This window comes from Cyprinus carpio, chromosome A18, assembly GCF_018340385.1.
Source record: "Cyprinus carpio isolate SPL01 chromosome A18, ASM1834038v1, whole genome shotgun sequence".
NCBI lineage: Eukaryota > Metazoa > Chordata > Actinopteri > Cypriniformes > Cyprinidae > Cyprinus > Cyprinus carpio.
In genome coordinates this window covers 1,235,775-1,261,748 of record NC_056589.1, presented here as the reverse complement: position 1 = coordinate 1,261,748, position 25,974 = coordinate 1,235,775, and the positions used below count along the sequence as shown (strand labels likewise).

The 25,974-nt window shown below is 41.7% G+C and overlaps 1 pseudogene; it reads left to right on the top strand.

Annotated features, from left to right (window-relative positions):
- Nucleotides 1-25,974, top strand: LOC122148516 (annotated as a pseudogene).

The window sequence follows — 25,974 nt, the reverse complement described above, 5'->3', positions numbered from 1 at the left end:
ATGGCTGCGGCGTTCACTGTCCGAGACGGAATCAGAGCAGCGGTCCTATGGCGGAAGGAGATCCGGACGAGGGATGAACATGGGGCGGCTGCACGCAGCAACCACCGCGCCTCGCTGGGGACCGCAGCACGCCGGGGCCCAACAGCTCGCCAAGCTTTAACTCTCTCCGGGTAAGATAAATACATCGGTTGTCATTAAACAGTTTATAGGAAACAGTGTTTACGCTGCGCATCATCGGGCCACATTAAGGCCAGGATCAGCGCGCACGCCCACAAAAATTTAGTGAGCTCTGTGCACGGGGTTCCCAATTGCGTAGTAGGACAGCCGGCATGAATGACGTCAACAAATATACTGTATATGGATGATTATATAACATCCTCCTGAAAATGTGCGACTTCTAGTTATGGGTTGCCTGTGTACTGTGTATTGTTTCTTCGTAAAACTGTATCACTGTGCGACGTACATGAGACTGTGTCAGAATAAAGTGTTGAGAACCAAGCAGAATCGTTTGACAACTCTTAAAGGGACTAGCGTCACTCAAAGTTGAGCATATTCTGTCAACATTTCTCACCCTCATATTTATCCAGGTCTTTTGGACTATATTTTTCCCTATTGGAACTCAAAAGGAGATGCTGAGGCAGCCTGTCACTATGCATGGGGTGATTATGGTGAGAGTGTATTTGTGAAGTTCTTCTTTTTGTATAAAGTGAAGTTGAATTGGTTTGTTTCTGCCATGAGTAAATGATGGCATATTTAAGATTTGCTTTACAACTATTACATATATAGCATTCTAAGTAGATTTTTTTTTGGGGAACATTAAATGTCCACGTACACATTGATAAATATTAGGGATTTTTGGGGGATATAGAAAAATTCTGATTGGAACGAATTCTTTGAGACTATCGGAATATGGAAAAGTCAATGAGTGATTTATTGACAATCATTTCTTCATCTTTCTTTCTTCCTTCCTTCTTTTTTATTTACTAGTGAGACATTTTTACACAAATTAAATGCACTTATTTATCTCTTTAATTCAAAGGATCGGTACCTGCACTACAGAAGATGACTTTACAAACAAAAATACGATATGATTATGGTAAAACTTTTCAATAAAAGTACCCTTAGTTACCGTTAGTTAATGTATTACAGAACATTAATTAATAATGAGGCATTTTACATTTGTTACAGTATGTATTAATCTGTGTGAATGTTAGTTAATCAAAATACAACTGTTCCATGTTAGTTAATCTTAGCTCAAATCCATTAAATAAGATTAATAGATATGAGCTTTTTAATCTACAGTATTAGGTATAATGGTACAAATACAATTAACAATGTTATTATTTTTATTAACTGCATAAAGTTAATTAACATTAACCGACTTCAAGGTACAATGCTTTAGTATTTTTCATTGTTAACGTTCATGTTAACCTAATGCAAATTAGCCCTTTGTGTACTAAGTGGAACCTTATATAAAGGTCGTTACCAATGATTTTTTTTAAAACAAAGCATGCAATAATCTAGAATGACAATAGAAATCCCTACTTGTGATGTTCCTTGATTGTTACCCAGTTAAGGAGACATAACTTCGACAAGCTGTGCTTCTCGCTGATATTGTTTTATTTGAACCCTGAGTACCCTCGTGGGGAGGCTGACACGGAACACCGAAATTAAACAAATTAATGGTATGTTTCAAGATTTGACGTTCATTCCACTTTGGCTTAATGGAAAACAGCTCAGTTTTGCACATCAGAGCCAGAGATCCACAGCGTTAGGGAAAGCCTTTAACCCCAAACCAACCATGCCATCCTTCTACCCCCAAATAAAACACGATTTAAGTACCCCTCCACTGTCCTCTAGCTGCAGAAGCAGTTCATTGTGTCATCATGGGAAACTTGTAGGTTCAGGGCAATTAAACGACATCGATTTTAAACACAAAATGCTATTAAGGAATTATAATGCCCACTCCATTTCATGGCAATGCACCCAGTGCGTTAAGCATATGCTACCTCTTGGCGCCTCCAATGTAAATTACTTGGCCATGTTGAGAATGTTTGAGAGAAGTTTTGCGAGGTTAATAAGAGAATGTTGTGATGCTTCTCTCTGTGACATGGGTGGATGGATGAGGATTTTTGGATGAGCTCAGTTGAGAGTTTAGTATTCACCAGCTGTGAAAGTGCATGTCAGAGAGAGAGGAAGGAGGCTTAGCTGTGGGGGATTCTTAAGGAATGTACAGCTGGGATTGTTGTTTTGCTTGTGCTGTGGTTTGCATGCTGTTTTGCAGTTGTAATTACCACACTTTCAAAGTTTATCATCCATGACAAACAGGATTGTGGTTGGGGGAAAAATAATATTTCATAGTATTGCAATCTCTTTTACTTCAAAAACTAATATTCTCACAAATATTCAATATTTTAGATATACACGTTTCAAAAGTTCATTAAACACATGCTGTCATTAAGGATCACCAAGGCTTCATTTAATTGATCAAAAAAGTGTAAAACAGTAATATTATTACAATTTAAAATAACTGATTTCTATTTTAAAGGGGAGGTCTAATACTATTTCGGGCATTCTGACTTTTGTACACTGTTAAAGAGTCATGCTAAACATGACCAAAGTTTCAAAAAAAACATTTTGTGCATGTGTGATGGAGTGTATTCTCTGTGCCCACAAAACAAGACATTCCTTCAGGACTTTTTTTTCCTTTTTGTATGACGTCCAGAAAGGGCAGAATTCCTTGTATGCCCATCAAGCGTGCTTCTTTCTGGGTAAAGTCGTCGCCAGCGCTGCACAGGGGACTAATGCCTCGAAATGATTTGTCATTTTTGTTTTTGAGGCACAAAATCACACATATATCACCTAAGTGTATTTTTTTTTTGGTTATGAGGGAAAGATAAAACCTTGTTCTGCTTCCCAAAGAACCGGTGTGTAAGGGAAACAGGTGGATGCAGTTTGTTTCTCTGGGGCAGGGGGCAGCGGAGGTTGTGAAGTGTGATTGTTTGTTCACTGACTCGGGCAAAAAGTTTTATAAACAAATTAAATAAAATGTACATATTTGTTCCTGTTTCGTTCTTGTTGATGTCACCAGCTGCAGACGTCGCTGCGCAGAAGTTTGTGTGCCTGTGACTCTTTATCTCCGCTACGGCACGTCTCGCAGAGACTAGCTGTTTTCAGAGAGAAGCGCGGAAAACGCCTGTATCTGTTTTTAGAAATTTGATTATAAAACTAAAGGACATTCGGAGCTCATGAAGGATGCAGTACCCTACATCTGTAGGTACTCAAATGACATGGAAATTAACTGTGTGCTTAGGTCCCCTTTAATAGCTATAAAAATTGATTTCATTCCTGTGGTGGCCCAGAGCTGAATTTTCAGCAGTCACTAATACCGTTTTTAGTTTTCATTGTCACATGATGGAAATCATTCTAATATGCTCATTTGGTTTTCTAGAAATACTCCTTATTATTATCAATGTTTTTCTTATTTCTTATTATGCAAAACATTGTTTTTGGTTTAATATTTTGACTTGTTTTTGTAAATAAGTCCTTGAAGTTTGAAGGTTTTATAGACCTTACAGAGAATGAGAAATGGATACATTGATTGTACTTAAGTGTGTGCTAATGGGCCAATTTAATTTTCAATTCAGTGGTTTGACACAGACTAATTGGAACTTAGATTAATTTGGTTTGTTTCTGAAGAAATGTAGAATTTGTTTATGTGACTTTCACACCATGACCGGTGAAATGTGTTTCCAAAATGGTGATACCTTATGACTTGCTTCTTGCAGGTTTCAAACCATCAACCTTGTGGTTACTCATCATTCTGACTCTTTAAGTACACCACACGCCACCCCCGAATTGGTGCTTGTCCACCTCAAGCCCTTGTATACTTTCTTTTAAATTCAATCCTTTATCACGACATAAAAGTGCCATAGTCTTGCAGCCAACAGAACCCGACACAAACGGATTTAACACCCTTGACGCTTACTGGACACCCCCCCCCCCGCCACCCAGAAAAATTGCACAACCTTCCCAAGACCTGCCGACCACCCACTTCACGCTCGACGAGACACCTGACAGTGATGCTGCCACATCGCTGGTCGTCCCTAACAGACGCATGATGCACCAATACGCCGACCAGAACACCAGACCCACCCCCCAGCCCTATAATGTCCCAACCGCAGCCATGCTAAAAGCCCAGACGCTCCGCGAGGCTTCCGTCCTCGAGGCTCACCGCCAGTGCAGGTGCACCCCTAAGACCACCGCGACCTCCCAGGTGAGCGGGAATGGCCCCGTTTGGAAGTTGGGGGGGGGGTTGAGAAGGCTTACTGGTGGAAAAGGGATTGATGAGGCTTCAGTCGGCCTCAATGAAGCCTCCGGCTCATGGACTGTAACCCGCAGGACAGTGAAAACAGCTGGACGCCTCCCCTGCCAAATCAAATGTCTGCGGTTCAACTGCCCCAGCTGGACTGGCTCTTTGTGCTTTCTTATCCCACTTTACATATTCACCGCAAAGTAAACAGGAATTACCAGGACTAACTTTCTGTTTCCTCCCCCCATCGCCTCTTCCATCCCGCTAATGCTTCTGGTTACCAGGGCGCGTTGCGTGTTGTGTGTGTGGGACTGGTTGTGTTTCAAGAGAAAAAACGAGATTCAATATAGTCTTACATCGCAAGATCTGTAGTTTTCTATGCAGTCAGCTGATCTTGGACTCCAATTGGTTTTAGATCGCATCCTTATTTGTGGCAGGCTGATGGTCTGACTACAAAAACCAACGCTTGAACCATGCGGAACGGAAAGGTGAATGATACGGGGTTGTAAAATTGGTGCGCGGCACTATAGACACACTGACCTACAGTGCAAATGTGATTTAAAGCCTTATCAGCTGTCAAACCACTCTGAGTTTTTTATGGTAGCAGTCCTGCAGATAAGCCAACAATGGGTTCAACACTGGGGGGGGGGCCACACGGGAGAGCAGTACTCTTCTTTGTGTCTGAATCCGTTCTGCCGTACAACAGTCCACTCGGAGATACCATTCCTGTTGCCACCACACACCTTGAGACTGATCTGGTAATAAATCGCATAAATTGATTCTTCCAACTGCAGGTTTTGAAGTTAATGTGAAACTTTATGCAATACCACCACACCCGAGAGCACATCAAATAGAGATGTGTATCTCACAAAGAGAGTACCTATTGATCATCTTCTGTCCTGGAAACAGAGTTATACAATGATACAGTGGAATGCATTTTCCTCGATTAAACATGAACTACAACAGGTTTTGTCAACATTTTCAAGGTTTGGGTGGCATCAAATCTTAAAAAAAAAAACTTTTTAACCTTGTTTTTAATCTTTTACTTATGTATGTTGCAGCAATGGTGTTTTGTGTGTGTGTGTGTGTGTGTGTTACTGTAATTTTTCACACCACTCTAATATTTGTTATATGATACTAGTGTCAGAATTAAATCCAATGCTAAACCAAACACATAAAAACAAAAACTGTTTTTATCAAAATTATAAGGTGGTGAGGACAAGGCCTTTTGCAAACGGCTACACCAAGTACGACCTCTTGAAATCCATCCTGTTTTTTCCTTGTCCTGTCCACTTTATGTGGTGACCTCTTTGCCGTGGATCAGTCTGAGGGCGTCGTATGGTGGTCTTGGAGATGGAAATTTACGTGAGAAATTCACATTGAGTGTCTTGAGGTCCGTAGCTGCTATGTCAACCTTTAAACCCTGTGAATCTAGGCTCACTCCCTTTTCACTCTCTCTTGATTATCCAGGTCTCTGACTGACTCTGAATGCCATCACTGTTTTATCTGTCTTTTAAATGTAACTCCTGGATGTAGGGGAAGTGAAAATGGCTCTAATAGGCATTTGAAAACTTTCTGAGCCATTTTTGAACTTTTTACCTTTACCTGTGAGTTTCGGTGAACTGTATGACGTCCGTTCATAACTATGTTCACACAGAGTGTGCTAGTAGAGTAACCACAGGTGTATGTCATCAAATCAAATCTGAAAAAAACACTACCACAAGTTTGGGGTCAGTAAGAAATTTATTTCTTTTTTTACAAAAAAAATTATACTTTTTTTCAGCAAGGATGCATCAGATTGAGCCAAAGTGGCAGTAAATATATTTATAATATATTTATAATATATAAGTAAATTTATTAACTTTCTATTCATCAAAGAATCCTGAAAAAATGTATCACTGTTTTCAACAGAAATAAAATTTAGCAGCAGGCCACTGTTTTCCAACATGCAGTGGGGAGTTTTTTTTGCGACAACTAAAGTAATGTATAATTTCTATTGTCCTGCCCCGTTATCTGTGTTAATAGTAAGCTAGCCACAGAGGCACTGCGAGATTTACATGTAAGAAATAAAAGTTACAAAAAGAGCCCGAGCCAAAAGGAAGCAGTTGATCTTTCGCTTGCAGCCTTGTTGGCAAATTCTCCGTTCTGTGGCACAGGGCCAGGGGTTGTGTTACAGCAACAGAGACAGGGAGACTGGCCACGGCGTAGAATGAGACAGCGTGACAAAGCCCTGTGCATAACTCGCCTGCCTTCAGTTCCTCTGCCAACCACACCACATAATGTAACAACACATCCAAACACACCCACAAACCATCTTCCATCCCTCTGATGAAACACCTTCCTGGACAGTGTGAGTAGGGTGCTTCTAATAGGTTGTAAATACATTGGTTACATTTTAGTCACTTTTTTTTTTTAGAATGCATTATAAATATACTAATTAAGTCTGCAATGAAAACTGAATGAGAAGACTGCCTTGGCACTGAGTTCCTGTAAGATGACAAACAAACATGACAGAATCACTACAAGTTTTAGTAATTTACTACAATGCTTTATTGAGCAATTATTTCCAAAACCATTTAAAAAATCTTACCACCTCCAACTTTTGAATGTTAGTGTGTGACTAAAACCATTAAAAGATTCAGGTCTTGAGTGGGTAGAATGTTGGTGATGATTTGAAAACTGCAACAGAAATTGGAGGGTGAGTTGGAAATGATTTGTATTATGATGTGGGTGAGTGACATCATTCATGCACTTCTGATATGTTTTAAGTTGTCCTGAGCTCATAACATTCTTACTTTTCAAGAATTTTGTTACAGAAGCCAAAAATATGAAACCATCCTCGGTTCATATATTTCACGTGCCTTCATTGCTGTTTCGCAGATTTGTTTGACTGTTTTTCTTTTCTTCTGTGAAACATACTTAAGGACATGTCTTAGCAAGAATGTGTCACACTTCTTTTTGCCATACATCAACCAGCTATATGATGACTAGGGACTCCAAAATGCACTATGACAAAACTTGCCTGTTTTAGTCCTTCTGAAGCCATACATTTTAGCCGCTTTATCATAGACCAATGTAGACTCTCTCGCTCTGCCCACCAGTTCTGACCAAATTCCATTTTGTGCATTTGAATTCAAATATTGGCTTATTGTGATCTTGTACAGGCCGACTTGACAGGGACACTGTCCTGCAGAGTTTAGCTCTAACCTGCTCAAAACACAATGATTGCAAGTTTTTTAGCATGCCTAGTAAGTAGAAGACCTTGATAAGCTGGTGCTATAGTGTTTAATTGGGTTTGGAGCTAGACTCTGCGGACATGCCCCCCCCACCCCCCTCCCCAGCAGTAACCCGGGACAGATTGGACGATTAGATGGTGCAAACACTGCTCACAATTGCACTTCAGCGTATGGAAAAGGGAACCTTCACAGTCTGCAAAACGTCAAGTTTTTCTGTTCCACAGAAGAAAGAAAATCATACCGGTTTGAAAGGACAGGAATTAAGTTAATAACAGTTTTAGGAGGGTCACGATGTGTTGAATCGTTGTGGTGATCCATGACATTTATCTACTACGACAAAATATTTATTTTCCAAGAAGTAGCTAAACTTTTCAGATTTTTCCTGAGTCTCGGTTGTTAAATTCACACTCTGGAATCATTGCAGATTCTGTCCATTCTTGTGGCAAACTGCAGACCTCTAGCTAATGGTCTGTTCAGTCTGATGACTGCAGTTATTCTTGCTAAAGCTGCTGGATGCAGCTTTCACTGATTTAGAGAGCCGAACACCTCTGGGTGCGCAGCTACTCTAATCTCCAAGTCACTTTCTGACTGCACAAACTATTGCATTTCTAAATCGGTTCTTCTTGGAGTTCATTCACACCAGCCCAATCAAAAACTTAAAGTTGCTTAGCCATGTAAAGTCTTATTAGCCCTGACCCAGTGCCAGGCCAACACGCCCCCCTGGCAGCACCAGAGCCCAATCTTTAATTGCTTTTTCTTTTCTTTCTACTTGTGCCATTAGAGTCCCCTTACTCCGTGTAGTCTGACCTGCTGTATAATTTATCCTGCCTTGCCTGTCAAACTCACACCAAATTGACCCCGTCATCTCCTTCCGAGTGCTCTTGTGGCTCTCATATGCTGACCCTGGGGTCAAAAGGTCACAGGTGCAAGGTGTCTGAACGACTAACAGTCATGGCTGTACGATCTGAGCTGGTCTTGTGACCCGGGCCGCAGTGGAATCAATGCAGATCGTTTATGTGACGCAAAACATATAGTTTTGCTCTTGGCTTTCCACTACGCGCCCCTCTTGTCCAGCTTGAACTGCACACCGGCAGCATAAACCAAAAGTCCCTCCCCCCCCCCAAGTGGGCTCTCGAGGGGAAAGTGGGAGAGAAGAAAAGAGAGGAGAGACAAGGAGGAGGGGAACCTGCTACCCTCTGCAACCTCTCCGGCTGGGCTTCTCAATTATATGACACACACCAGGCAGCTAAATGCCATTAGGACCTCAGCGGTACACATGATACAAACCGGATTCACAACACACACAAGTGTTTTTTTGGGATGGGGTGGGGGGGGGTGTTAAAAAAAAAACCACCCAATCAATGCGTGTTACCGCCACACACAGACTTGTCCTCTTTTGGCATGCCTACACGCACATAGAAGCTTACCAGGGTGCCCAAAACACTTGTACTGGAAACCACACAGCCTGTTATAATAATTTGATGGAGTTCTAACATCAGCTTTTTCTGTGTGAATTCAGGTGGTTTGTGGCAGTTGGGGGACAGGGACATTGGGGTGAGCCGTGATAATTACTATTATCTAAATCCCATTCTCTGAACGCGGCCCCTTCCCGCGCCGTCCTCAATCGCGCTGTATTATAGTATGGAGTTCTTGCTGAAGTGGCTCCGCTGTGAATTTTTTCGAATAAGTTAAAAAATCCATTCTCTGCATTTTACTCCCTCTGCTTCCTTATTAATAGAATTTCAATCTAAAGGTCATAAACCTGCCCTTTTTTTAAACCCTTCTTTGCGTTCCCGATGTCAGGTGGTTCGTAATCTAAGTCCATACCATAAAGATGTGAGAATAATGACTTTGAGTTTTCACCGGACGACGATGTTTTGTTCAATCTGTCTGTCCTGACTGATTGCATACAACCTCTCGCATGTGAACTTCAGCGCTCGTCACTCTGGAGATTTGGAGATATTAAAATGTCGTGTGTGTGTGTGTGTGGTTTTTGGGCGGGGGGAGGGATCTCATCGGGGTCGCATCTTTCCTAAGCCTGTCATCTGTGGACCCTTATCAGGGTCCGGTGCCTGACTGAATAACACGGACAGACATGCATAAAAAGTGTCTACCTATCTCTCCCTTTAAAAATGTGAACGCAGTAGGAATGGAAACAAGAACCAGCTCGAATTTTTTAAAGATTTTCTTTTTCTAGGGGGGGGGGGGGGATGAATTTGTTATATGACTATGCATATAATTATATACTGTTCAACGATTAGTTTTTATTTTTGGAAATTTCTATTTAATGGGCTAGCACGCAATGCCTTTATTTGATAAATAGGCAGTAAAAACAGTAATGATTTTTAGTTGACATTAATTACAATTATAAAGAACATCTCTTCCTTATTTTAGATATAAATCTTTAATTTTCCTATTATTGCTCTGTGGATGTCATAGGCGGGAGATATTTGCTATCTTAGGCTATTATTCGCGGTCTTCAGAGTGTCCACATGATGCCTTAGGGGGAAACCTTTACTATTCCAACAATGTTGATTTTGGTGCTCTCAAAAAAGCATTTCTTATTATTTTTAGTGTTTACAACACAGTTGTGCTCATAATTGTTATTGGGAAACCATGATAATGTTTTTGCCTCTAAGATAGACTTTGAGTGTAAAAAGGAAGTTAAGAATTTCAGAAAGACGCATCTTATGGGAAATAAGCTACTTTTTTAACTTAGAAATGTGTGCCTTCACTGTCTATAAGCTTCTTACATGTGATGGCAAATGGTTACTGTCCTCCATCAGCAACTAATAAAATAATACTTATTTCATAAACCATTTCACTTTATGCACCTAAGGTGCCTATGATACGGTAGTGTATTGTTTTCTGAAGCTACTGTGACTATGTTGACAGCATCTACAGTTTCAGGAACTCACTGGCAAAAGAAAATGCTGACTTTTATTGCTTGGGGCTGATCCTACAGATAAACTGAGTGCAACAGTAAAAACTGTTCATTGTGAAATGCAAAAGACGATAAGTAGAATACTGGGCCATTAATATATTTTTGTCTTTGTAGCAGTGCTGATTTGTAAAATGCTAGTCTGGTCATTTAATGAATATGGGGATGCACAAAGTACTCACCACATACAGTCAATAGTTCACCTCAACGCTTTGCAGGTGGTCAGGCCTGCTACCTACTCTTGTCCTAGAGTTGGGGCTGCAGGCGGTGAACTTAGCTCAAAACAGGGAAAAGAATCGTGAAGATATTATTATTTAGATCAATTATCTGCGATCCAGTAAAAGTGGACATTTGAACGTTACTTTTTTTTTTTTTTGTTACATTAGTCCCCGGCTATTGAACTAATTACAGTAATTGTGGCGTCTCACACTCGTAATCGCTAATAGAAATTTGATTAAGTTGTTGTACTGTCCCGCTACTAGTGTGAAACATCTTTTTTGTTCACCTGCAGTCCAATAGTGTTTTTTGTCTCCCTTTTCGTAAAAATATAAAATACAAATAAATACACTTTCTATGCAGTCGCGCCATTAATACTTGGCTTGTGTTTTTTTTATTTTTTTTATTTAATAAGCAGAGTATTGGTGATCCCCCATAGCACTGAAATGTGTGTTTGAGTGTGTCTGGGTATGCATATAGTTTGGGGAGGGAGTCATGGTATGTGTGTCCTATAGTTGAGGTTGTTCCAGCTGATAACGAGATGAAAAGCCAACAAGGCGCCTGTTGACTGATACCATTAATTGTCGCTGATCAGGGGAATTCTACCACTCCGGGGCTGCCATTGTGTCGCTTCACTTCCGGGGGTCTTCTTCTTTGCTGCTTCGCTGCTCTGCCATAGTATGCCATTGCGTCCGCTTTCTATCTTCCCTAGCTCCCTCCTGGGTCTTCTTTGTTCCAAAGTACCCGCCCGCATGAAGCAGCGAGGTCGCTTTACCTGGCAAGAGAGCTGGCTAAGGGTCGAGCTAATGTGTGTGTGGTCGTTACTGTGGGCCGTCTCCATTATGTAGTCCTGCTAAATATAATTGTGTGTTGCTAATAATGCAGTTCAATTTATCCTGGGCGACAGTCATAATTGATGTTCGCTAAAATCAATAGCAAGCGTTTTCGCCTTTTTGCGACTCTGGCACATGTAATGCCCTTAGGCGATTGTTGGGGCCCTAGTTGTAATTGGGTAGTCTTAGTAGAAGTATGTGCTGCAGATGTCGTCATAGGTCAAGTGGCAGGACTTTGTGTCGTGGCCAGGCCTCTCTGTGAAAGGCTCGTCTATTCTTGAGTCAATGTTGAGCTGGCTTTTTTGTCTGCCTCTCGCGTAGGACCGGTGAGAAGTGCAAGTTCTTTTCATTGCACTGAGAAGCAGTTAGAGGAGCCCGGTGCCGCAGTTCTACGCGCTCGTATGCTGGCAGGGCTTGGCAAAAGCGTGGGCCGGCATCAGCCTGCCGAAATGCGTCCGATTCGATATCTGTGAGCCGGGCTTTGTCTTGTCGAGGATCCAGGGAGCAGAAAATAGGGCACGTCCATCATACTTCCTGCTGCAAGGGGGCCGCGGCACTATGGCGGTACTGCGCGGGCGTGCGGGGGGTGACATTCTGCATATGCCGGTCAGAGGCATAAGCACCGCGCCTGTACCCATTAAAGGAGGCGACCCGGTACTGTTGGTGTGCGCGCATGTTCGTCAGACTTTTGCGGAAAACCCCACTCGTTTCTAAAAGCTCTCGGTGCTGCACTCACCGGCACTCTACTGACTGGGTCTCGACACTCCTTCTGCTGGACTTCTTAAGCATCTGCTAGCTGAGCAGTCCGCAGCTAACCCCACCACTCGTTTGCCCCCGCAGCCCCACGCAAGGCCTTTGTCTTTCTGCGACTCCCCTTGAATCAGCTAATGGGACAATCTAATGCATTGATCGTATGCTATCAGGTCGTTATGCAGAGCGGGCCCGCAGCCGCCCAGCGGTTGCAGCTGTAAACGGGGTCTGTGAGTCATCCAAAGGAACGGCCATTGTATTGTTGGCATATATGCTTTGTCCAAAACGAGGTGGGGGGCGTGTTTGTGTGCAATTGTCAGAAAGAGTACACAAGGGGAGAAGCAGTGGGGGCTGACTCTGTGGGTATGTGTACAGGGGTGTTGCACATGTTGTTTCCCATGCGAATCTACAGGGTTGAATGAGAGTGAAGATTTTTTGTTTGGACGCAAGTCGAAATGATTCATAAAATTGGTATCATGAGAGTGGTCTTAAATGACTTAAGTGCATTATATTTGTGATGATGAAAAAGATTGAATTTACAGTAGGTTTTTTACGGATATCGCTTGCGGCCAACCAGAGTTGGTTATTGAATCTGGAGCCTAACTATGAGACTAGAATCATATCTGATGATCAATCAGACTAGAGTTATGTAGAACTGGGATCAGCTTGGATCTTGAAAAGAGTCACCGTTGAGTTATTAACGCACTTGAATCTCCTTTTATGAGCTAGCATGGATTAACGACTTAAAAATAATTTGGCTTTGTGTCTTCACACAATTCTAGCGAACTCTAGCAATTCATTTCTTTGACAGGAAAACAGGCACATATAATGACTTTTACTTTTTAATGGGATAGTGATGTTATTTCCAAACCTGTATACCTTTTTTTTTTTTTTCGTGTGAAACATAAAAGGAAGAATCTTTGAAGATTGCTGGTTACCAAACCGTTTTGGTTCGCTATTGACTTTTGTTGTAAATTTCTCATCCATACATAGACCTTATACACCTATTCACACTTTTGGCTTTCAACAGAAGAAAGTAATACAAGTATGACAGACATGAGGAAAGTACATGATCATATTTTGGGTGAATGATCCTCTTAACCGGGCCATTTGGTTTTTTTTTAATGTGTTATAGAAGTGTGTACGTTGAACCAAATGGCTAGACAGAAGAAGAGGTTCGAGCGCTAGGTTTTTCGCCGCTCACGCGGTAAGGCGGGGCTTCAATACCTGTGGAGACATGCTCAGGCACGGGTGGAAGTCACGACGTGCAGAATGCGATTCGATGGATGGACGACGCCATGTATTACAGCCCTGCCGCAGAACAGCTTGCGGCACGGGATTATGACAGAGCGAGAGAGCAAGAATGGCCATTAGCCAGTCACGGGACGTTGTTTTGGCACGCCACCGCCCCTCTGCGTCGAACCATGCATCGTTGATTATTTCAGCCTAGGGGGGTTAGCACCTGGCCCAACCGGCGCCGAGCCCTTCCCAGGTTAATTCCCCACGCCAGCAGCGGAAAGGGGGCTGCGGAGTGTGAGCGGGTGGGTGCAGTGTGGGGGGGGGTGAGTGGGGTGTGCCGGAGGGGGGTGTACACGTTTGTTGTCAGGACTGCTATATAATGAGCGCGCCGCTCAGGTCCCCGTGGACATTGGGGACGAGGTGTTCCTGGCTGGCGTCACGGGGGGGCGAGTCGCGGCGTCTGTCGAGGCCATTGCCTAGTTTCCTGCCCTCACCGGGGAGCGGGAGGATCCAAGGACTGGATGCTGAATCTCACGACTGATCAGCGGCCACCACTGCTGCGAGAGAGTGGTGGTACGGAGCACGTCTGTGTGTGAGAAGAAAAAAGACAGGAAAGAGAGGGAGCAAGTGCGTGGAGTGGGTAAATGTTTTATTTTATTTTTTATTTGTTCCAGGTTTCTGGTTCTCTATAATATTTGGAAGTTCGCAGAGATGGTGGTTATGCTAATGTTGATCAGCGGTAGTATATTTTCCCCACTTTTCCTTTCTTGATATTTTGTCAAAAGAGCTGTATATTGTTCCTCTACAAAAAAGAATTACTGTTAAAAGCGCTTTCATGCAAACCTCATTCAGATTTCAACGCCACGTTTGAGGCTGCTGTGAAGTGTAAAGAAGAAAAGAGCACAATGGTCTATTTTGACCCCCTCATGGTCATACACACCTGATGTGCTGCACCTGGAATTTCTCATCCCTTCCCTTCCTGTTGAGCTATTCAGAAAGTGCACTATAACAACATCAGGCTGACCCTGGATCATATGTTCCTTTTATATATTCTCTAGGTATATTGAAACAGGTTTTTTTTAATCCTCATGTGATGTTGTATTCACATTTGGCACTGTACACGAACTTGAGTCAGAACTTGAATTTTATTGTCTCCCTCCTCCTGATGGGTTTAGGGGTTTTACAGTACATGGTTACGGTATGTTTTGTTAAATTGGCCATTCACTTAATCTTCAGCAATCACCGCAATCATATTTTAAATAAAAGAAGTCATTTAAGCCAAGTAGTGAGCCTGCATCCCATTCAAATGTGATAATTGGTAACTCTTTACAGTTTTTATTCCATTTGTAAGTCCAGTACACTAGTCAAACTGTTTTTTGAGTGCCAATAAAAATTGGAGACCAGAATAGAAAGATGAGTTGTCTTTAATCAGGCATTTTTTTGCATTACTCACCCCCCCTTGACCGTAAATATAAAACTCCACTGCAAAGTATCTGAGGACAATAAGCCAAGCAAAATAGATGTAATCACTGCTGCATGTTCACTGCAGCCACAGATTGTGTGATGGTTTATTTTAGCTGAGACCCAGGATTTGGTTCCTTGGTGTGCAACTGATTTCGAAAGACAGCTTTCACATTAATCCAGCAAACAATCTTACAGTCAGTTTGTGTGTCAAGTTTAACCAAAACCTGGATGGATCTCAGGGTGCTTTGTGGGATACAAACGTGTGTAGGTTAAGGATTCCATAGGTTGGTGCTCGTTATTAGACTGCACAAAACATGGTAACACAGGCTTTTAAGTGCATTGGGAGGAGAACTGGCGGTCCATTGTTCAGGCACACGATGTTGTGGCTTGCCCACTGAGGCTCTATAAATAGCTGTCATCAATATCTTCTTCTCAACCTCCTCACGTTCCCAATCCACCTCAGGATGGGCTCCTCTAATGGCATTAAATTTTCAAAAGAGCTGAGTCCACTGCGCCTCTCCGTGCCCACATCCGCCCAACAGGAGAGCAAAGGAGAGAGCGATGGAAACGAGAAGAAAAGAGTCACAGTAAAAAGAATGAAAAGACTCAGACTTTGTGGAATGCAGTTTAAAACTGAATATGCAAGGTTTTAAAAATGGAGATGAATGGTAGGCTGTGGAGAGATTGGGGACATGTAGATGTGGTCATTTGGTTGTCCATATCTACTAATTCTCTACTCTGTTGTGAATAATGCATTAGCACTTTAATCATCCTCCACGGGCCGGTCGCCGTGCCTAACGCCGCTGTCATGGTGGTGCTGGGGGGATGTGTCGTTCCCGAACACGTGCTGTCCGTTGTGGCCCCTCCATCTGTGCCCTCTGCCCTGACCTGGGACGTTTAGCTGTGTCAGGCAAACGCACCATCGCAAGAGATCCTGACCCTCGCCTCTACCTACAACTTGTCCTAGTCTAATCGATTACTCCTGAAGCACACGAGATAATGGAACACACACACACAGTTACACATGTTCGCGGCTCGTCTCCTGTCCGCGACCCCTGTGACTGACCTTTTCTGCTTTTGGAGAGATGTCAGTTCATTGCCGTCTGTGACCTCGCAGTTAGTGGACACTGTAGTTTGCTCTAATTACTGTTACTAAGGAGAATTAATAACATTCAAAAGAATGGTACTTTGTCCTCTGTCATCTTCATTTTAAAGGGTTTTTTTTTTTTTTTTGTATTTAACTCCTGATGAGAGGGGTCATTATGGTTGACTATTCATCCAACTACTTCATTTTCCCCTTAGCTGTGCGATTTCAGTGTTTTTTTTGTGTCTTTTTTTTTGTTTTTTTTTTTTTTTTTTTTACCCATTCTTCTTTTGAATATGTTTTTATTTAATTATTTATATCTTATGGTTTTGTGGGTATTGGTCCAATAAGTAAAAAGAAATATACACTATGTTGAATCCAGCAAATCAATGATAGACAAATAATCATCAGACTACCAAATTCCTAGATGGTCTACCAGTTGTTTAAAATAAGCTGTTTTTATATCTATGTGATGTATGCAGGTTGTTTCTTTCTTGTTTCTGCTTAGTTTTCTTATCTATGTTTGAAATTTTTTTAGCACTAATCAAATATGCATATTACTAATGTGCCTTTATGTGTTTGTTGTCCCTGTAGGAAAGCGGCTGCAGGAGTGGATCTGTGGGGTTCTGTGCCTCTCACTCTTCGCTCTTAACCTCTCCTTCCTCTTCCTCAACTTCTCCACAGTGCACATCTACAGAATCATCTTTGGCATTGGTAAGTCTTACATTTACAACTTTCTGTTCATGTCTTTCCCTTTGTTTTCCCATAAAGTTGGTGCTGTCATTAATCTCTACAGAAACCCATTGGTTGAAGTGCACTTTTTCCATGTCATGGTCTCATGGTCCACTTTTATTTAAGTACTGATTGAATTTAACACTGCTTCTTTCGTTCTCTTAAAAGTGACTGTAGTTGTGACAGCCTGATTCCTGCCTCTGGGATCGTACATTGGGGAGCTGATACATGGGGTTTCAGTGGACATCCCAGTAATTGGGAAGGTAAGGACCAAGGCTATGCATAGTTCAGTATGTATGGCATAACTGTTTTTACACTATTATGAATATGATTGGGCTGCAGGTGTGTGGGAACATTTAGGTACATGGCACCATCTTTCTGGCACACATGCTTTCCCACACACTCATATATGCACAGTGTGGTCTCTTAGCGTAATATCTTTGTTTGATTTTAACAAATTACTCTGTTTAATTTTCATATCAGTTTTTTGCTCTATTGCCTGTTATGGTTTACCATGCTCAAAAAAACAGCGAGTGTGAAATGCCATCGCCCACCCTGGGGAGTTCAGGCCCTTTCTGCTTTTTCCTGGAGCGCCACATCTTAACCCCACCCACTCTCAACCCCAAAGGGTGCTGGGGATACTCAGGAGGGTTGCATTAATGCATAGTACGGTCGCACTCTCCTTGCCCAATCAGAGAAAAGGTCACCCCCTCGCTGTCCAATTAAAAAGCAGCCGACACTAGCTTTCTGTGTCAAAGGGAGTAGGGGCCATGAATCTGGGAGCATTTATGTGTTTTGTGCTGACAGGGGTCGTTGTGCTATTATGTGGAAGGGGGGCAGTAGACTGGCGGTAGAAAAAATGGCAAAACCTAAGCTAAATCCGGTCCTGACTGCCAATTATTAGGCTACTTCTGGAAAAATAAGGACTGTTAAATTTGATTACAGTGAAAGGAAAATGACAAGTATACGGGTTTAGCAATGATCAGAATACACTTGACAATGAGTGCAGCCATGAAATTTTCACAGATTTAGGCCTGTCCTTTGAGTAACACCAATCTTTCACTGGCTGATGTGTGCTCTATATAGACTATAGGACTGGGTGGTATGATGCTTTATACTGTGCAACTCCAAATAGTCTGCTATAGCATTTATATGATTTGATGTGGTGATTATGTATTTAAAAATGAAAGGGAGATCATTTTAATTTTATGTTTACATTGAGTCTTAAAATTTAAATAAACAACTAAAAACTAAAACCAGTCTGTTTAGGCTTCACAGCAATATAATGTATAGTATGAAAAATGGACAGATGTATCACTTATTACACAAATTTTCACCACATAAATAATAATGGGGACATGAAATATTGATTTGAGAAGTAACCATTTTAAAATCTTGCAAATGTTTATCTACTTATAATCCATTACAGTGTGCATAGCAATCATTCTAACAAGACAAGCACTTCAAGAATATCAGCTTTACTGTAGGCCTACTATCAATCCTGAAGTACTTCATTTTCATTTTACAATAAATACAGTGGATAACTAAGGCTCAAGATGGCAGCAGCTGTGTTTGAATGAAATAAGAGAGCGTGTTCGTGGTGTGATCCAAGACATGTGAAAGGACCGCCGGTTACAGCTGGGAATTGATTCCAAAAAGAACAAAATGTCAAGGCTTTGGGAATCAAGAGTCGATTCCAAAGGTTGGAATCAGTTCCTTCAAATGGAATCAACTCCTCTGAAAGTGCCTTTCTTAAATTTCAGAGTTAATCATTAATTTGCCTTACTAATAGTGATTGGAAGCCTGATTCATTTTCGTGAACATTTTTGTTAGATTGAGTTTATTGTTTTTGAGAGTTGATTTTGGATGTCTGTTTCATTTTATTTATCTTGAATTGATTAGGTAATTATCTTAATCAAACAGCCCTAGCCACAAATAATTTGTTGATCAGTCATTATTAGATATTGGTATTTGGATTTGTAATTGTGATAAATAACTGACTTGTCCTGACTGACCAATAATAATGAAGCATTTCTGAGGGCTGTGTAATAAATTTTCAATATTGACTGATAGTGATCATTTACAATTCTCTAATGTTGTCTATTATGGTACCGATATATACCATGGTTTTAGTCATACTGCCCACACCTTATGTCCTGCTTCTATAAAGGGGGCATGTTTACATGCTGGTCATTGAGGCCCTAATTTGTCCTACATGGCCAATTCTTTGAGGCGAGAGCAGGATTGTAGAGAGCAGGTCATCTGAACGGCCCGTCCAGCACCTGCTGTGGGTCAGGCCGAGGGGCCTGCATTCTCTTGCTTTCATCATTGTCCATCTGTGCTGTAAAATGGCTCAGCCACACCGCCTCACCGTGAAGGGGTTTCCACCCAGCTCCGCAGTCACTGCCGATCCTTCTGCTGTCGAGGATAATTAGGATCCACCACCTGGGAGTGATCAGACTTCAAAAAAAGCGAGGGAATTTACAGACATCCAGAACGCTGAGCTTTAAGACCCTTAACCAGCAGATTAAAGGCGGCACTTAGTGGACCGATATATATGGCTTTTTTGTCCACATGTTCAAACAAGAAGCACCAACTTGAGGGAGAATCTTTAATGACCATGATTTAAACAGGCACTTAAGAGCAAAGAGTGTAGGGAGGAGGAAAAAAAGGCAAGAGAAATGAAATGGATCTCTCATGTGTGCTCACAGTAAGGGTGGGGGAGGACGGGCTCCGGTCTTTGGCTGGGTTGCTAGGGCAATCTGAAGATGTGAGTCGTGATTAGGCAGAAGGCGGGTGAGGCGAGGCGAGGCAAGGCAGGCCGTTTAAACGGTGTGTGGGATTAGCAGCGGCGAGGCACAGGTTTTGCAGCAGCGTGCCGGTAAAGTCGACATGCATGCCGTGTGCTGTCTTGGGCTTAGCGCTCTTTTAATCTCACGCACAGAGAGACGGAAAGGAAACGAGGAGAACAGGAGGGAGCATAATTGTCGAAATATCAACAGATAGTTTTCTCTGCTCCAGCAGAGTGTCACCACTTGCTTTCAGATATAGGTGTGATTGAGTTCAGCCCACAAACACGCGATAATGACATTTCCCCCCCCACGCTCCGTCTCTGAAACGCTATGGTAATGTGGCTCCAAATGATTCCTCCTTTTTATGTGGAAAATAAATTACATTCATTCTTGTATTTTCCTTTGTGCTTATACAATCCTTTCTCTTAGTCCCTTTCATTTTACGACACCCGCGCAGTCGCAGACGGGTGCCCGTCTCAAAGCAGCACTCCTGGGCGTGAGTGACAGGCGCTGCTGGGTTATGGTTTTTCATGATGCTGGATCTGAGCCGTGGGGAAGTGATGTTTAATGGCAGGTTATCTCTCCGCTCCGTAACGTCTAGCTCATGTCGCATGCGTCATCTTTCATTTAGGACCTAGTACCGCCAACACACCAATTTGCGTCTATCAGTCAACATCTGACCCCACCCAGCCCTGTCGTGCGGCCAGATTCGGGCAAAATCTGCCTTTTCACATTTTCAATGCTGATTTTTGTGGAAAACCTGTAGTTGCTACATTCGTACTGGTACAGATACATATTTTCAAAATTGACTAATCAGACAGCATGTTGCCTGAACATCTGGTTGACTAATCATTATTGACCAAAAGTACTGTATAATAAATAAATAGGTCGGGTTTTGGTTCACCTGATTCTATTTTTCTTAAACAAGAACTTTGTGACAGATGTTTCTGAAGAGTTCTGCACACAGATTTTCTGTGGGCTTACAGCTCATTATCAGTAGAGAAACTTCAAGCAGAGGATGTTTCTGGTTTCTGTACTGATTATTTTAGTTTAAACTCTTCTTTTTTATTTCTCACCCTAAAATGCACATCCAGTGTTCTTACAGCTTGTTCAGAGTCTCTAACTAAAACACAACAATAGCTTCTAGTTTTACCCTGCACTGTCTTTATCAGAGACGTACCCATTCATTACCACAGGGTAATGGATCTAAATTGCAGCCCTAGACACCCCTGCCCGTTTTTCAATTGAACCTTAACCTCCCTTCCCCCTGCTCCCCCCATCTCTCTTTACTTCTCTTTTTCCATTCAGGCATTTATTCGCCCGTTCCGGAGCACCACATTGATCCAACGGCTATCACACGGCATGACTTCATAGAGACTAATGGAGACAACTGCATGATCACCATCCTGCCTCTGGCCCACATGGCCTATAAATTCCTCTCCTACCCACCAGGTACACACACACATCCACTCACTTTTCCGGTGTGTCGTGAGAGTGAGTCAGCGTGACTATTTTAGAACCAACAAGTGTGCCCCACATTCATCTTAAAATACCTAAAAATTGGGAAATCGACACAAATGAGAATATATGGTTTGAAAAGGGTAAAATGTTCTCCGTTCCATTTTTGCCCTGCTTGGGTTGCAGGAGTAGCTCAGGCAAAAAATTAAAATTTGTATCTTTCACTCATACTCATGTTATTGCAAACCTTTATGACTTTCTTTTCTCCTTATAACACAAGAGGGGAAATTCAACAGAATCTCCTGAGTGCTTACATTTTCCATACATTTGGATAATTCTGATGTTTTTTTATTTATTTATTTGTCCAATAAAGGAATAGTTCACACAGAAATTAAAAATTTGTCAGCAATTACACACCCTCAAGTTGTTCCAAACTCACAAGACTTTCCCTCCATTGAAAGTCCATTCCATTAAAACTTTTACTCTTCAAAATATTCATAAAGAGATAGTAAGCAAAATCAATATTGAGTGGTTTAATCCAAGTCTTCTGAAGAGACACAATTTACATAGAGCACACTGAATATGGTAAATGGAAGCTCAACTGTACTTGCTTGACGCTGTTTGTTTTTATTTTCGTTTTTTAAGGTGTTTTGTATTGCTGTGTGAAAAAGCTTGAATTTTAATTTGATTATTTACTGTTGTGCTTATTGCAATAAATATTTAGATTCTTTGGAGTTATGGAGTTGGTTAACCCCTGTACTAATGCTCATGTTATTCCAAACTTGTATGACTTTTATAACACAAGAGGAGAAATTGAGGAACGCCCCATGCTTAATTTTTTCTTAAAATTAATGTCAAGTAAATTTAAATTCAGTTTTTTGTTTCTTGTGTAAAACTATGAAATCAATTCATAAGACCAAGAATATCACACACAAGTTGTATTGGAACGCAACAGCATCCATCCTGTCCCATTTATGGTTTCCAGTCATTCTTGTTTTAAAAACATGAGAGTAGGTAAATGGTGAAAGAATTTTCTTTGGATAAAATTCCATGAATTCAATTGAATTAAATTCCATTCAAACTTTTTTTTTTCAAACTTTTTTGCTGGTGATCTGCTCAGTCCTATGAAAATTGAAAGGTCAATTTGATTTGATGTTTCTCATGCTAAAGGATAAGGCTTGTATTTTACTAGAGGGTTAGGGCATGTCGTATTAATTTGCATATAATTTTATCTTTCTTTCTCTTTCCACCTTATGCATCGTTCGTCTATCTCTCCCTCCACCTCTCCATTACGCTATCTCTCTTTCCCAGATGCCCTTGCAGAGTCCTACCCCTGGGAATGTTTTGTTTTTGCGTTGGCGGTCTTTGTAACCATGACTAATCAGATCCACAAGTGGTCCCATTCCTACTTCGGCCTGCCACTCTGGGTCACCCTACTGCAGGACTGCCACCTAGTGCTGCCACGGAAACACCACCGGATCCATCATGTGTCGCCACATGAGACGTACTACTGCATCACCACAGGTACACACACTCATGCTTCACTTGATGAGTCGGAAGCCTGGTGTTAGTGTTATAACCCAAAAATATGAGAATTCGGTCATTATTTACTCAGCCTTATGTCATGTTATGACTTTGTCTTCTGCAGAACACAAAAGGAGATAATTTGAAAATGTCTCAGTGTTTGTTTTTTTGTCAATACAGTGCAATTCAATGGGGTCCAAAACAACAATGGATGTCATTGACTTTAATTGTATGAACAAAAACAGTGGAAGTCATACAGGCTTACAACAACACTAGGATGAGTAAATTATGTTTTTAGGTGAACTATACCTTTAAATATACCCAGAGTCCCGTAGGCATCTTTACAACAACAATACGTACTGGATCAGATTCAGAAGATGTAGGTGAACTTCCTCTGAGAGTCTTTAATGTAGTTGATCATGGTAACCTACAGTATCTGGCAAGGATTCTTCCACGGAGCGTGGCCTGCATCGCCAGTAGCTGTAAAGAGTGGGTTAAAATAACTTTTTTAAAGTCAGCTGTGTGTGTGTGTGAAGGCATTAAACTCCCATGATAGCTCGAGCACTCAGTATGCGATGTGCGTCTCTGGGAGAGAGGGGAGAGAGGATGCTTGTGCGTCACCCTGCGCCCCAGCGGACGACAGATGTGTGTGTGCACGCATGCTCCAGAGCACAGACCGGTCCTTTTGACCCTCCCTCTTTTCTTTTCCACTGCTGCTCCCTGATCCCACTGGGAGACGCTGATGAAGGGAGAGGAAAGGGTCTCTCTCTCTCTCGCACACATACACAAACGTGCACGCTTGGGAGTCTCTCTCTGCGTGAGCCCTGCTCCTCCACCCTCCCTGCCCGAGACCCCAGGGGCCAGGGCCCGCCTTTGTGTATGCCACTGGCTGACAACCTCCATGTATATTTAATGCTAACCTGCTGTCAGTGCTAACAAATAGGCTTGCGCGAAGGGGGGGTTGGGTTTGACAAAGATGAAAAATCAAGCAAACATGATGAGCTATTCTGCTCTCCTCCTGCACCAAAGGGGTCACTGTAGAGAGAGGGTAGAACACACACACACACACACACACACACACACACACACAGAGGGCTGACACAGACGTGACCGAGGAACAGTGTGGTGCTTCAATACAGACATACAAGGGCAATGGATGACTATGTGATGTCATAATCAGGGTTCACTGAAAACAGTACTGTGGCGGTACCGTGGTACTGTAATGATGTCAGGTAGAAATACCATGGTACTTTCAATTGGCACTGAATGATTAGTGTGTTCCTATAACATTACCATAGTATTTACATGGTACTTCAAAGAATAACATTGTACTTGCCACTTACTATACCATCCAGCCATACTACTATAGTGTGTGTCCAAAGAACATGGTACAGTAGTATTATGGTCATTTTTGAGACTTTCGAGACTGTTTTCATGATACATGGACTTCTGGTGATTATCAGCTGGCCAAATGCCTGATTATTCGCCTAGGTTGATGTATGTGTGTCACTGTTTTGAACTATGTCCTGCATGTTTTTGTGTGTTAAATATCTAAATGTCTTGTGTGTGTAAGGGTTGAAATGGTTTTCTTGTCAAAACCCAATGGAATGCATGTCTGGGAGCACAACAGAAGTGTGTGTGTGTGTGTGTGTGTGTGTGTGTGTGTGTGTGTGTGTGTGTGTGTGTGTGTGTGTGTGTGTGTGTGTGTGTGTGTGTGTGTGTGTGTGTGTGTGTGTGTGTGTGTGTGTGTGTGTGTGTATGTACATAGTGGAGTTGAGGCGGGCGGGCTGGCTGGGGGTGGGGTGCTGCTACATATTTATAGCAGTAAGTATGTACATTACTCTACTGCTTGCGCCTGATCTTCTGTCCATCCCCTGGGAGTCACCATCCAGGAGCTTCTGTGTCTCATCGCTTCTTGATGTTGTTCTCTGTGCCTTCCCCTCTTTCTTCCTGTCTTGCTCTTTTGTCCTTGCACTCTCCTTTTTGCTTGCCTTGCCCCTCTCACTGTTCTCTCTTTTCTCTCGCTGGTGAACAGTGTGTAATTCAGCGAGAGGAATGAATTTGTCTGGTTGGTTTTACACATCAAGCCTGTGTGCTTCCCCTTTTCTGTATTCCTTTTTCAGTTTTACTCCTGTTTCAAAGTACTCTGGCATGATTGTGTTATGACAGTTTTACACACAATATTAATGTTTTACATGTATTATAATTTATTAATAATACGTTAATTAAAATGTGATGATGTGAAGTTTATCCCTCTTTAATCTCGAAATTTATTTTATGGTTTATGGCATGTTTTCCAATTATATACACTATTATTTAGAAGTTTGGGTTTGGTAAGATTATTTTGTTTTTTGAAAGAAGTCTGTTATGCTCACCAGCACTGCATTTAATTATCAGAAATACAGTAAAATGGTAATATTGTGAAATAATATAATTTAGCTGTTAATATATTTTATAATGTCAGTTTATTCCTGTTATGGTAAAACAGAATTGATTCCAGTCTTTAGTCACATGATCCCGCAGAAATCTTTCTGAGATTCTGATCTGTTGCTCAAGAAACATTTTTTTCATTGTCATCACAGTTGAAAACAATAGTGCTGCTGCTTTTTTTTTGTGGAAACCATGGTACTTTTTTTCAGGATTTGATAAATATATAGTAAAAAAAAAAACAGCATTTATATGAAATAGAAATCTTAGTGTTGCTTTTGATCAATTTAACAAATTCCTGCTGAATAATATTATATAATATATTGTTTTTATATTTTTATTTAAAAAAAAATATTATTTACACACGTCCAGTTTTAAATCCATTCTCTGCTGTTAATCTGTACCACTTGACTATCTAGTCTTACACTTATATTAACAACTACTCAGGAGTCAAAGTGTTTTTTTCCCTCCTTTTTGGTCATGTCTTATCTCGCCTGTGGCACTAAGTGAGCCGCTGCCATTGATGTCCCATCATAAACAAACTTTTCTTTCTCTATCATTCTCTCCCTCAGGGTGGTTGAACTACCCACTGGACAGAGTGGGTTTTTGGCGGACAATGGAGTGGTTGATCGAGAGATTGACGGGTCAGAAGCCACGCAATGATGACCTGGCCTGGGCCAAGAAATCCGAGTGACCAGGATAGCAGGACTGAATTCCCTCCCTCATCCATCTCTCCCGCTTTTTAGGGGGAACAGAAACCGAATATGGGCCTTACCTCTGTACCCAAAACCTCTCTCTTATAGGGATGTAACGATTAAACACGAGCTGGTTAAAAATCGAATAAAATATGTGACGATTCAAATCGGTTGAGATGCTAAACAAATCGCGATTCATTTAGGGGTAGGAGTTCATATGAATCCATGTCTGAGGGGAACTTACTGTCTTTAGAAAAGCTTAGATGGTATT